Source organism: Papio anubis, chromosome 9 (genome assembly GCF_008728515.1).
Source record: "Papio anubis isolate 15944 chromosome 9, Panubis1.0, whole genome shotgun sequence".
In the NCBI taxonomy this organism is placed as follows: Eukaryota; Metazoa; Chordata; class Mammalia; order Primates; family Cercopithecidae; genus Papio; species Papio anubis.
This window is the reverse complement of record NC_044984.1, coordinates 113,974,218-113,988,716: the sequence shown is the minus strand read 5'-3', so window position 1 is coordinate 113,988,716 and position 14,499 is coordinate 113,974,218.

Genomic DNA, 14,499 nt, shown 5'->3' with positions numbered 1-14,499 from the left:
AGTGGAAATGCATCCCAGATGTCCACAGCAGTAACTGGATCAAGGAATTAGTTGATTAGCTTCCTTTCCTTTTCTTTATCTCTTTTTAGGAGCATCTTCCAAATAAATACTCAGAAACGCCTCCCAAGATAAACTACTTGCATGAAAATCCTAGTTCAATCACATAGCTTACAGATGAGGAAGGACAATGGCTTGCTGAATTATATAAAAAGTTAGTGGTCATAGATCATAATTCGGATCTTGTGTCTTAGTTTCTGGTCCAGGGTACTGTGAGATTGTCATTCTTCATGATATGATGAACCATGGAGACTTTCAAAAACAGGGATGGGCAGCATTATCATAATAGAAGGTGGAAAGAATCCAAATGTCCATCAAGAGATGAGTTTGTAGGCCGGCATAGTGGCTCACACCTGTAATCCCAGCACTTTGGGAGGCCAAAGTGGGTAGATCAACTTGGGGCCAGGAGTTCGAGACTGGCCTGGCTAACATTATGAAACTCTGTCTGTACTAAATATACAAAAAATTAGCTGGGTTTAGTGGTATGCACCTGTAATTCCAGCTTGTTGGGAGGCTGAGGCATGAGACTTGCTTGAGCCTGGGAGGCGAAGGTTGCAGTGAGCTGAGATTGTGCCACTGCACCCCAGCCTGGGCGACAGAGAAAGACTCTGTAACAACAACAACAACAACAACAACAAAATGAATGTATAAACAAACTGTGGTATGTTCATACAGTGGAATATTATTCTATCACTAAAAGGAATAAAGAACTGATACATGTTACAATGTGGATGACCTCAAAAATATTAACATTATGCTAAGTGAAAAAAGCCAGACACAAAAGTCATATATTGTACGATTCCATTTATATGAAATATACAGAATAGGTATATCCATATCAATAGAAAGCAGATTGGTGGTGACCATGGGCTTGGTGGAAGAGGGAATGAGGGCTTTCTTTCAGGATGATGAAAATGTTTTAAGACTTGGCATAGATGGTGGTTGCACAACATTGTGAATGTACTAAATGCCTCTGAGTTGTTCGTTTAAAAATGTCTACTTTAAAATTAACATTTATGTTTTATGAATTTTACCTCAAAGAAAATAGGGTTAGCCCCAGAACAAACGGTAGAGGTGTACGCTTTATCTTTTTTCCAATTTGTTTTCTGCAACTGTCTTACAAAATAAACCTTTCCCCACCCTGTCCTTCCCTGTAAGTGTCTCATGACTCATGTCATCTAGCCCATCAGAGCCTAACTATTTCATGGCACTTGTTCTAGTTAACATTTATTTTTTTCGGAGATCTTCAGTTTTCTAACTGCATTAATTCATTTCTTTATCAATAATTTTTTTTATGGCAAAAACTCCTATCCACTGGGCACTGTGGTAGACACCGGGGAGAGAATTGTGGGCAAGATCAAACCCAGGCTCTGTCCTGAGTGCTTATGATCTAGTAGGGAAGAGATACATTTATCGAACAATCATCCAACAGTCATCTGTGACAAATGCTAAGAAGGAGAAGCATCGCCTAGTGAGAAGGATGTGACCAAGTCCTGAGGTCAGAGGAGGCTTGCTGGAGGAAGTGACAATCAAGTTGAGATTTTAAGACTGTAGGTGTTAGAGTGAAAGTTATTTATCAATCCCTTTTTATGCACCTGGCATTGCGTTTGAGGTATGTACTCATGTAATGTCACCAACCGTCCTTTGCGGGATCTACTATTATTCTCACTTGCATTTTTCAGGAGAAAATGAGGCTCAGAGAGATGAAGTGACTTGCTCAAGGTCACACAACTAGAAAGTCACGAAACCAGCATTCAAATGCAGGCAACCAGACAGAGGTCAACATGTTAGGCACCATGGACAGATGATTGAGTGAGGGATGAAATCATTTTGGGTGGGCCAATGAATCAGGCTGATCTAGATTATAAGTATAAAGTGGGAATGGTCATTCAGAGAGGAAGATCAGACTAGGTGTTCAATTGTTTTAACATCTATTGAATTTTCTAGGCTGGATGCAGTGGCTCTCAGCAGCTTGTGAGGCTGAGGCTTGAGGATAGCTTGAGTCCAGGAGTTTGAGACCAGCCTGAGCAACCAGGAGACACCCCATCTTTATTATATTTTAAAAAATTAAAATTAAAAAAATAAAAAAATTTTTAACTACAAATCCATGTTTCTTGTTTCTTTTTTTTTTTTTTCAAAAGAGCATCAATTTCTCAACCATGTTTCTTATTGTTATAAAATTCAATAAAAATCTGAAAGTTGGAGGCCATGACTTGCTTGGTGTAACATACTAATCAAGAAGGTGAAATCAATTATTAAATAGTCAATAGGGTTAACAGCAATGACAGTGATTATGGCAGGCAATGCCCCTGGCATCCCCTAGGTGGCAATAAAGAGCAACAAAGACTATTCCTATGGCCTTTCAAAAAATTAAATATATGTATTTTAAAGTATGGATGAACACAGTTAAAAACTTCAAGCAGTATGGGAGGGGGTACAGAATCAAAAACAAAAGTCTCCCTCACACCTTCTCCTACATCATTAATTCCTTTCCCCTCAAATAACCTGTTGAGAGTTTCTTGTATACTTTTTGGGGGTATATTTTGTTATAATTGTTATAATTATAATTTCCTATAATTATAACTATAGAAAAAGTACTTACATCACTCTTCTTTAAAAGTTGAAGCAATTAGTACCTTTTCCTTGGCATATCTTTCCATATCAGCATATACAGCTCCACCTCATTTTTGAATTTTAATTAAAAAAATTTTAAGTAAAAAAATTTCTTAAAAGAGACAGGGTCTTGTTATGCTGCCCAGGCTGGAGTGCAGCGGCTATTCACAGGTGCAATCATGGCTCACTGCAGCCTCAAAGTCCTGGGCTCAAGTGATCCTCTTGCCTCAGCCTCCTGAGTAGCTGGGACTACAGGTGTGTGCCACCATATCCTGCCACCTCAGTTTTGTAATGGCTGCAGATTTCATAACAAGAAGAGTTCCATTTATAGAGTGCTTACTGTATACCTGCCACTATCCTAAGCACTTTCCTTGCTTTAAGCCATTTAATTCTTATAAAGCTTTAAGAGGTACATTTTGTTATTATCCCCACTTTACATAAGAAAAGACTAAGGCACAAGTGGAGAAGTAACTTGTTCCATGGCGCAAAGCTAGTAAGTGGTGAAGCCAGGATTTAGATATAGGAAATTTAACTCTTGAGTCTATGTTCTTAGTCACCATGCAAAACTACTGCTGTATAGATGTACTATATTGCAGCAGTCCCCAGTGTTTTTGGCACCGGGGACAGGTTTCGTGAAAGACAATTTTTCCATGGACCAGGGTTGGGGGGATGGTTTGGGGATGATTCAAGCACATTATATTTATCGTGTACTTTATTATCATTGCATTGTAATATATAATGAAATAATCATACAGCTCACCATAATGTAGAAACAGTGGGAGCCATGAGCTTGTTTTCCTGCAGCTAGATGGTCCCATGTGGGGGTGATGGGAGACAGTGACAGATTATCAGGCATTAGATTCTCATAAGGAGCATGCAACCTAGATCCCTCACATATGCAGTTCACAATATGGTTCGTGCTCCTATAAAAATGTAATACCACCACTGATCTGACAGGAGGCAGAGCTCGGGCAGTAATGTGAGCAATGGGGAGCAGCTGTAAATACAGATGAAGCCTTACTTGCTCACCTCCTGCTCACCTCCTGCTGTGCAGTCTGGTTCCTAATGGGCCACGGTACTGGTCCGTGGCCTGGCGGTTGAGGAGTGCTGCCTTAATGTACTGAATCTATCATTTCCTTAATACTCTTTAAAAATGTATTTTTTAAAATGTGGTAGGATATACTGTTCTAGAAGGTACCTGGGACTTTGAGTTTATCCATGTATGGTAAGGCCAATGGATCAGAAAACTATTGCTATTAAAAATATAGTTTTATTACTCACAGTTCCTGATAGGGTTTGGCTGTGTCCCCACCCAAATCTTATCTTGAACTGTACGTCCCATAATTCCCACGTGCCGTGGGAGGAATTTGGTGGGGGATCATTGAATCATGGGGCCGATTACCTCTATGCTCTTCTTCTGATAGTGAATTCTTATGAGATCTGATGGTTTTATAAGGGGCTTTTCCCCCTTTGCTTGGCACTTCTCTCTCCTGCCTTCTTGTGAAGGACTTGTTTGCTTCTCCTTCTGCCATGATTGTGTTTCCTGGGGCTTCCCAGCCATGGGGAACTGTGAGTCAATTAAACCCCTTTTCCTTTATTTATTTATTTATTTATTTAATTTTTAAAATTTTTTTATTATTATACTTTGAGTTCTAGGGTACATGTGCATAATGTGCAGGTTTGTTACATATGTATACTTGTGCCATGTTGGTGTGCTGCAGCCATCAACTCGTCAGCACCCATCAACTCGTCATTTACATCAGGTATAACTCCCACTGCAATCCCTCCCCCCTCCCCCCTCCCCATGATAGGTCCTGGTGTGTGATGTTCCCCTTCCCGAGTCCAAGTGATCTCATTGTTCAGTTCCCACCTATGAGTGAGAACATGCGGTGTTTGGTTTTCTGTTCTTGTGATAGTTTGCTAAGAATGATGGTTTCCAGCTGCATCCATGTCCCTACAAAGGACACAAACTCATCCTTTTTTATGGCTGCATAGTATTCCATGGTGTATATGTGCCACATTTTCTTAATCCAGTCTGTCACTGATGGACATTTGGGTTGATTCCAAGTCTTTGCTATTGTGAATAGTGCCGCAATAAACATACGTGTGCATGGGTCTTTGTAGCAGCATGATTTATAATCCTTTGGGTATATACCCAGTAATGGGATGGCTGGGTCATATGGTACATCTAGTTCTAGATCCTTGAGGAATCGCCATACTGTTTTCCATAATGGTTGAACTAGTTTACAATCCCACCAACAGTGTAAAAGTGTTCCTGTTTCTCCACATCCTCTCCAGCACCTGTTGTTTCCTGACTTTTGAATGATCGCCATTCTAACTGGTGTGAGATGGTATCTCATTGTGGTTTTGATTTGCATTTCTCTGATGGCCAGTGATGATGAGCATTTTTTCATGTGTCTGTTGGCTGTATGGATGTCTTCTTTTGAGAAATGTCTGTTCATATCCTTTGCCCACTTTTTGATGGGGTTGTTTGTTTTTTTCTTGTAAATTTGTTTGAGTTCTTTGTAGGTTCTGGATATTAGCCCTTTGTCAGATGAGTAGATTGCAAAAGTTTTCTCCCATTCTGTAGGTTGCCTGTTCACTCTGATGGTAGTTTCTTTTGCTGTGCAGAAGCTCTTTAGTTTAATTAGATCCCATTTGTCAATTTTGGCTTTTGTTGCCGTTGCTTTTGGTGTTTTAGACATGAAGTCTTTGCCCATGCCTATGTCCTGAATGGTACTACCTAGGTTTTCCTCTAGGATTTTTATGGTATTAGGTCTAACATTTAAGTCTCTAATCCATCTTGAATTAATTTTCATATAAGGAGTAAGGAAAGGATCCAGTTTCAGCTTTCTACTTATGGATAGCCAATTTTCCCAGCACCATTTATTAAATAGGGAATCCTTTCCCCATTTCTTGTTTCTCTCAGGTTTGTCAAAGATCAGATGGCTGTAGATGTGTGGTATTATTTCTGAGGACTCTGTTCTGTTCCATTGGTCTATATCTCTGTTTTGGTACCAGTACCATGCTGTTTTGGTTACTGTAGCCTTGTAGTATAGTTTGAAGTCAGGTAGCGTGATGCCTCCAGCTTTGTTCTTTTGACTTAGGATTGTCTTGGAGATGCGGGCTCTTTTTTGGTTCCATATGAACTTTAAAGCAGTTTTTTCCAATTCTGTGAAGAAACTCATTGGTAGCTTGATGGGGATGGCATTGAATCTATAAATTACCTTGGGCAGTATGGCCATTTTCACGATATTGATTCTTCCTATCCATGAGCATGGTATGTTCTTCCATTTGTTTGTGTCCTCTTATTTCACTGAGCAGTGGTTTGTAGTTCTCCTTGAAGAGGTCCTTTACATCCCTTGTAAGTTGGATTCCTAGGTATTTTATTCTCTTTGAAGCAATTGTGAATGGAAGTTCATTCATGATTTGGCTCTCTGTTTGTCTGTTACTGATGTATAAGAATGCTTGTGATTTTTGCACATTAATTTTGTATCCTGAGACTTTGCCGAAGTTGCTTATCAGCTTAAGGAGATTTTGGGCTGAGACAATGGGGTTTTCTAAATATACAATCATGTCATCTGCAAAGAGGGACAATTTGACTTCTTCTTTTCCTAACTGAATACCCTTGATTTCTTTCTCTTGCCTGATTGCCCTAGCCAGAACTTCCAACACTATGTTGAATAGGAGTGGTGAGAGAGGGCATCCCTGTCTTGTGCCAGTTTTCAAAGGGAATTTTTCCAGTTTTTGCCCATTCAGTATGATATTGGCTGTGGGTTTGTCATAAATAGCTCTTATTATTTTGAGGTACGTTCCATCAATACCCAATTTATTGAGCGTTTTTAGCATGAAGGGCTGTTGAATTTTGTCAAAAGCCTTTTCTGCATCTATTGAGATAATCATGTGGTTCTTGTCTTTGGTTAAACCCGTTTTCTTTATAAATTACCCCGTCTCAGGTATTTCTTCATAGCAGCGTGAGAACAGTCTAATACAGTTCACACCATGCCATGCAGAACCACAGGAGAGAACTTTGAGGTTGGTCACAGGCAGAGAGGATGAGAGGAAAGCCTAGGAAAAAGCCTTAATTGTGGTTTTTGCCAGGAGGAATGGGCGAGGCAAGGTAAGCAGCTGAACAGGCTTAGGATTGGAGCGTTTGCATAATTCAGGCCAGCTGTGGGCTATAGGGGTAGTCCCTAATTGTCTGCTACCTGACCCTGGGATGATTAGGGCAGAGGAAACTTGCCTCTCAGAGTGGAAAAGCCAGAGAGAGGAGGTGGTTCAGAATATGGGCTCTGAATTGGTTGGTCTGCATATTACAGGAAGGTCGTCTGCTATCTCTCGGAATGAGCTAACCCTGGGACAAACAGTCTCTTTCAGCTTGGTGAGTCCCCAAAATGTCAAGCCTCATAAGATACAGAAAATGAAAAATGTGGTTAATACATATACATAGCATAAAATTTATTATTTTATCCATTTTAAAGTGTACGGTTCAGTGACATTAAGTACATTTACATTGTTTTGCAGCCATCACCACCATCCACCCACAGGCATTTTTTCATCTTGCAAAACTGATACTTTATGCCCATTAAACAGTAACTCCTCATTTCATCTTACCCTTGATCCCAGCAACCACCATTTTACTTCCTGTCTGTATAAATTTTGCTACTCCAAGTATCTCAGATGTATGAAATCAAACAGTATTTGTCCTTCTGTAACTGGCTTATTTCACTTCGCATAATGTCTTTGAGTTTCATCTATGTTGTAGCATGTATCAAAATCCATTCATCTATTGATGGACATTTGGGTCGCTTCTACCTTTTGGCTATTGTGAATAATGCTTCTAAGAAAACAGGTGTACAAATATTTCTTCATGTCCTTTTGAATTCTTTTGAGTATACAGAAATGGAATTGCCAGATCCTATGGTAATTCTATTTTTAATTTTTGGGGAATTGCCATACTGTTTTTCGTAGCTGCTGCACCATTTCCCACTAGCAGTACATAAGAGTTCCAGTTTCTCCACGTCCTCCTATGTTTTCTTCAGAAATTTTATCTGAAGAAATTTTATTTACCTAAAATGGTTTTATATTTAGCTCTATGATCTATTTTGAATCAATTTTTATGTATGGTGTGAGCATGGGTTGAAGTTCATCTTTGGGAATATGGATGTCCAATTATTCCAGCATCATTTGTTGAAAACACTATTCTTTCTCCATTGGATGACCTTTGCACCTTTGCCAAAAATCAATTTACAGTCAGGCCATGGCTCATGCCTGTAATCCCAGCACTTTGGAAGGTCGAGGTGGGAGGATTGCTTTAGCCCAGGAGTTTGAGACCAGCCCTGAGCAACATAGTGAGACCCCATCTCTACAAAAAGTAAAAAAAAATTAGCTGGGCATGGTGGCATGCACCCGTAGCCCCAGCTACTTGGGGGGCTGAGGCAGGAGGATCATGTGAGCCCAGGTGGTTTCAGTGAGCCATGATTGCACTGCACTCCAGCTGGGAGACAGAGACACCCTGTCTCAAAAAAACCCAAAAAAACAAAAAAACGTCCCAGCTACCTGAGAGGCTGAGGTGGGAGGATCACTTGAGGCCAGGAGTTCAGACCAGCTTGGGAAGCATAGGGAGATTCTGTCTCAAACAAAACAAAAACAACCATATATGTGTAGGTCTATTTGTGAAGTCTCTATTTTGTTCCATTGATCTATGTGTCTGTCTCATCATCAATACCAAGCTGTCTTTTTTTTTTTTTTTCTTTAGGAGACAGGATCTTGCTCTGTCACCCATGCTGGAGTGCAGTGCATGATCATAGTTCACTGTAACCTTGAACTCCTGGGCTCAAGCCTCCTAAGTGGCTAAGACTATATTCATGTACCACTATGTCTGGCTAATTAAAGAAAATTGTAGAGATGGAGTCTTGCTGTGTTGCCCAGGCTGGTCTTAAACTCCTGGCCTCATATGATCCTCCCACCTCAGCCTCCCAAAGCTTACAGGTGTGAGCCACTGTGCCCAGCCTCACACTGTCTCAATTACTGTAATTTTATGCAAAGTCTTGAAATCAGGCAGTGTAACTTCTCCAACTTTGCTTTTCTTTGTCAATATTGTTTCAGCAATTCCAGTTCTTTTGCCTTTCTATATAAATTTTAGACCCCACTTGTCAGTTTCTACAAAAAGTTTTGCTGAGATTTTGACTAGACCATAGAATTATTGTCTTTAATATTTATTCACAGTTTTGTTTGTTTGTTTGTTTGTTTTGAGACGGAGTCTCCCTCTGTTGCCCAGGCTGGAGTGCAGTGGCATGATCTGGGATCACTGCAACCTCCACCTCCCGGGTTCACACCATTCTCCTGCCTCAGCCTCACAAGTAGCTGGCACTACAGATGCCTACCACCTTGCCCGGCTAATTTTTTCTATTTTTAGTAGAGACAGGATTTCACCGTGTTAGCCAGATGGTCTCGATCTCCTGACCTCGTGTTCCATCCGCCTCGGCCTCTCAAAGTGCTGGGATTACAGGTGTGCGCCACCGTGCTTGGCCCAGTGATTTTAACATTTTATACTGGACATTGTAGATAACATAGCAGAAGCTCTGGATTCTATTATCTTTCTTGTAAAAGTGTTAAGTTTTGTTTTAACTGGTAGCGAAATTACTAGTGACTCGTTCTTATGTTACAAAGGCATGGTTTGGGGCTTCTTTTGGTTGGGTCTATTTTGGTTTTGTGCCTTCTACATACTAGTTCTTGGATGTGGTCTTTCTGACTAATTTGTGACCCCTCTGGGTTTCAACAGAAAGACTGAGGAGTTTAAGCTCCTCTCATCTGGTGGAACTTGAGCTCCAAACTCTGCCTCCCCAGCACTGATCAATGCAGCTCTTTGCACTCTCCTCCAGATGTTTTGTTTTGTCTTGTTTTCTGCTGGGCTTCACAAATACAATTTAAGAGTCAGCCAAGGATTTGAGGGGAGTTTATATTCTGATTTTTCTTAGGTTCCTTTTCTGTGGTTCTATCATTTTTGGGATTTCTCTCATCAAATTCCAGCCACCACGGGGGCCACAAACTCTAACCTGTGATTCTGCAGCCTAATAAGACTATTGCTTTCAGTTTGAGCTCTGTTCTCTGTGTGCTGTGCAGACTGAGTGACCCTTCAGAGGAAAAGCCAGGTAAATGTGGATGATTCCCATTTTATGAGGATGCTTACTGCCCCTCCCATTTTCAGTTGTTCTCAAATACCTTCAATTTGTAAAAATGTTTTGTTCAGAGTTTGTAGCTGTACCAGGCAGTGGAATTCGCCCAATGTAAATTACTCCTCCACTACTAAAATCCAGAAATCTAATTAGTCTCAGCAGAATTTACAATTCTAAACTCAGCAGAAGAGCTGAGTTTAGAACTGTAGATTATAGAGACTGAAGAACAAGCCCCACTGAGCCGGTGTTGGCATTTGATGATCGTATCCACCTTGAATTTCTAAGGAACAGAGATGTGACTAATTGAATCTACATCGTTTTTGAAAAGTTCCAGATCAGAAATAAGTCTTAAGAGTGAGATAGCCTAAAAATTACCATCGGAGATCAGTCAAAAATCTGGTTCAAAAGCAACAGTTGCTCAGTTTTTGTTTTACTGAAAGTTTATTACTGTAGAACATCTTGCTTCTCTTCTTCATCAAAGCTGTGTGATTTTCTTCCAGTTTGTTTGTGGATCCTACACTAACTCAGAGACTATAAAAGGCAAATAAATACGGTATTTGTCAATTTGCTAGTGAACACTCTAAAGTGTCTTTCTCCATTTCTCCCACTAGGAGGCATCCCAGGCACAAAGGAGGCTGGGGTTCACCTGGGTCTCTTTTTCTTTTCTTCTCTTCTTCTCTTCTCTTCTCTTCTCTTCTCCTTTTCTGCTTTTCTTCTTCTTCTTCTTTTTCTTTTCTTTTGTTTTTTGAGACAGAGTTTCGCTCTTATCGCCCAGGCTAGAGTGCAGTGGTGCGATCCCGGCTCACTGCAACCCCCGCCTCCTGGGTTCCGGCGATTCTCCTGCCTCAGCTTCCTGAATAGCTGAGATTACAGGCATGCACCACCATGCTCTGCTAATTTTTGTATTTTTAGTAGATACAGCGTTTCACCATGTTGGCCAGGCTGGTCTCGAAGTTCTGACCTCAGGTGATCCTCCTACCTCGACCTCCCAAAGTGTTGGGATTACAGGCGTGAGCCACCGCGCCCAGCCGGATTTCTGTCTTCTTGAAATTACTTTTCGGTATAAGTCGATTTTCATTTCTTCCTTCTTTTAAACCATCACAATAAGGAATATGTGAGAAAGTTTTGAGACAGGATTTACAGCCAATACCATGGTTAGCTTCATCTTGCTTTAAAATTCAACTTTAAATCTTGTCAGATAACAATGTGAAAATAAAGCTATGATGATGGAGGAAGCTTTGACTTAGGTTTCTTCTTCCATTTCTCTCTACCTCTACACCCTCATTCATTCATTCGTTCATTCATTCATTTATTGGAAACTTATGTGCCAGGTACAAAGCTAGGGACCAGGAAGCAGAGGTGAACAACATGAACATGGTCCGTGCCCTCAGGGGGGCTCACGATCTGCTGGGAAAGACAGATACTAAATGGTAACTGTGCAAATTATATCTAACTACCATCGTGATATGACCTTGAGTGAAACCACAGGGAAGTTGTGAGTGTACAAAAGGGAGACCCTCATGTTCTTGAAATGTTGGCATATCAGAGAAGGCACCTCTGAACAAGAGGCACTTAATCTGAGACAAAGGAGTGGACATTAGCCAGGAGGAAGAGCACATGGGGAAAAGAACCTTTCACTCATTCAACGAATAGCTATAGAGTATCTGCCATGGGCCAAGCCCCAGTCTAGATGCTGGGGACACATCAGTGAAGAGAACAGACAAGGTCTCTGCCTGCACGAGGTCAACATCCTAGGGGGAGGAGATAGATAATAAAGAAGATAATAAATCAATTAACAGTTAAATAAACAAAAATATTGTTAGTGGTGGCAAACCCCACAGAAGAAGTAAAACAGGGTGGTGTGATAGCAAGTGGCGAGGGGTGGGGTGGCTGCCTTAGAGATGGGGGTTAGGTTGGTCCTGTCTGAGAAGGAAAAAAAAAAAAAAGCTACTGCAATTGTTTAGATGAGCTTTGGTAATGGCTCAAGAAATACTTATTTACCTTCCCTCCTTGGCATGCGTTAGGTCCTCTTTCTTGGGGGTGATCAGGCCATTTCTATATAGGCAGAATTTGGCCTTTTATGAGTTCCTCCCAATACTTTCACTCCAAAGTACAACTAGTCCCCATGCATGGGATTCCACGTGACCTGGGGGAGTAAACACTTGGTCACAGTGCAAGGAGCAGATGGCTTGGGTGCATCAGTGAACCAGTGTGTGGGTGTAAACTGGGAAAGGCTACACTGGGACAGGAAGAGAGATGAACGCCGTGACCGGGTCATTGCAGGTTTAACTGGGTGCTCGCCTGAGGTTTGGAACAGGTACGCGAGATGAAACTCTCCGATGCCTCACGCAGGCAATGCACAGAGGCAACTGTGTGCTTTCCTCTCCTGACCCCTGATAAATAGATGTCTACTGGAATGAATGAATGAATGAATGAATGAATGAATGAATGTATTGGAAAGGGAATTCCTTCTTTCTGTGGCTTCTCCAGCAAGTGTAAGTGATGCTTGGGTCATCTTTATCCTGCCTCTCTTTGTATGTGTCCAAACCAGAATTCAAAGTATCTTGGTGCAGGGACCTATTTTTATAGGGCAATTCCCCAGACTTAAATATTCAACACTTATGAGTATTTTTTAAGGATTAGTTGTAACCCATGAGTATGAACGTTATCTTACAAGATTTTTTTTTTTTTTTTTTTTGGAAATTGGTGGCCCAGAACTGTCTCTTATATTTAGAAGCCTGAATCTAGGGTTACGTATCAAGATACATGCATCGTGCTGTTTTGCTGAATGCAGCTGTCCTGCTGTAGGCCAAAGGTAATTTGCTGATCCAGGAGCTGAGGCCAGCAATTTTATGTCTGCATCTGTTTCTGCCCATAACTTGTGGGCAGAGACAGGGTAACTTCAAGAGCTGTAGCACTATCAGCCTCAGCAATGCAAAGAATGGTAGGACAGGGACTGAGCCTTCCTTCCCTTCAGTACAGCCAGTGTGTTCTCCTGCAAAGTGACGGCATAACACTTCGCTCATGCCTCTGTCTGGGCACTCTCGTGTTTCCTTCTCATTATTTATGTGTATCTGTTCCCCCCACTAGACTACTGCCACCTTCTCAGGGGTCTCTCTTAAATGTACTGGAATTTCCAAAGCTGAGCCCAGTCTGTGGTTGAGCAGGTGCTCTATAAATATTGGTCAAAGGAGGAGCTGGATGAGAGTGGCAACACCATGGGGAAATTGTTTGAAGAGCTATTAGGAGGCCGGGCGCGGTAGCTCACGCCTGTAATCCCAGCACTTTGGGAGGCCGAGGCAGGGGGATCGCCTGAGGTCAGGAGTTCGAGATCAGCCTGGCCAACATGGTAAAACCCCGTCTCTACTAAAAATACCAAAAAATTAGCCAAGTGTGGTGGCGTGTGCCTGTAATCCCAGCTACTCGGGAAGCTGAAGCAGGAGAATCGCTTGAACCCGGGAGGTGGAGGTTGCAGTGAGCTGAGATTGTGCCACTGCACTCCAGCCTGGGCAATAAGAGTGAAACTCCACCTCAAAAAAAAAAAAAAAAAAAAAGAAAAGAAAAGCTATTAGGTTACTTCAGCCCTGCATATGGAAGGTATAGTAAGAAGTAGCATGCTTAATGTGGACGCTGCTTTTTGTTTTATGTTTTTGCCTAGCAAATCTCTCTCCTTCTTCTGGTAAAAGCACTTTGGTTTTCCTTTGGGGAACCACCCTTCCCGCACCCTCAATCTATAAAGTTTGGGTGGAGCTGACCTCACATTCAGTTCCAGTGATTGAATCCTGACTTCAAGCCTGGCCAATGAGAGCCCCACCTGCCCCTGGCCACAGCATCCATTTGTGTTGGTACAGTGGCTGTACCTGTTTGTTAATGACTGGTATCCATTTTGATAGGTCGGTTTCTGTTTTGTAGCAATTGTTCGTTATACTGAATTGAAACATTTTTTTCCCCCGGCGCTATTAGGGAAGAAACTCTTTCCACAGGCATTGCTAAGCTGGTAGGAAAAAGTCCAAACCTCTTGGCAGTCATCTTGTCCCTACTAAACTAAAATGAACTCAGCAAGTTGGGGCTGAGACACAGAAAGGGACACGTTCCCAGAAACCCTGAGCACCAGGATCCAGCTGCACCTGAAGCTATCCCTGGAATTTTCCGTGTTCTGAGAGTAAACTCTACTTTTTGCTCTATTTAGCCAGTTTTTGTAACTGGCTGATAAAGGAATGTCTTGGTTGATAATACACCAATTCTTTTTTTTTTGATACGGAATCTCACTCTGTCATCCAGGCTGGAGTGCAGTGGCATGATCTCAGCTCACTGCAACCTCCGCTTCCTGGGTTCAAGCGCTTCTCCTGCCTAAGCCTCCCAAGCAGCTGGGACTACAGGCATGTGCCACCATGCCCAGCTAATTTTTTGTATTTTTAGTAGAGATGGGGTTTCACCGTGTTAGCTAGGATGGTCTCGATCTCGACCTTGTGATCTGCCTGCTCGGCCTCCTGAAATGCTGGGATTACAGGTGTGAGCCACCGCGCCTGGCCACCAATCCCTTTTTAAACTGTGCTTTTGCGAGTGGAGCAGGGACAATCTTAGCTTTGGAGGAAGCTCTGGACAAGCCCATCATCCCAACAAAGACCATTTTGTCATTCTTAGGGCTTAG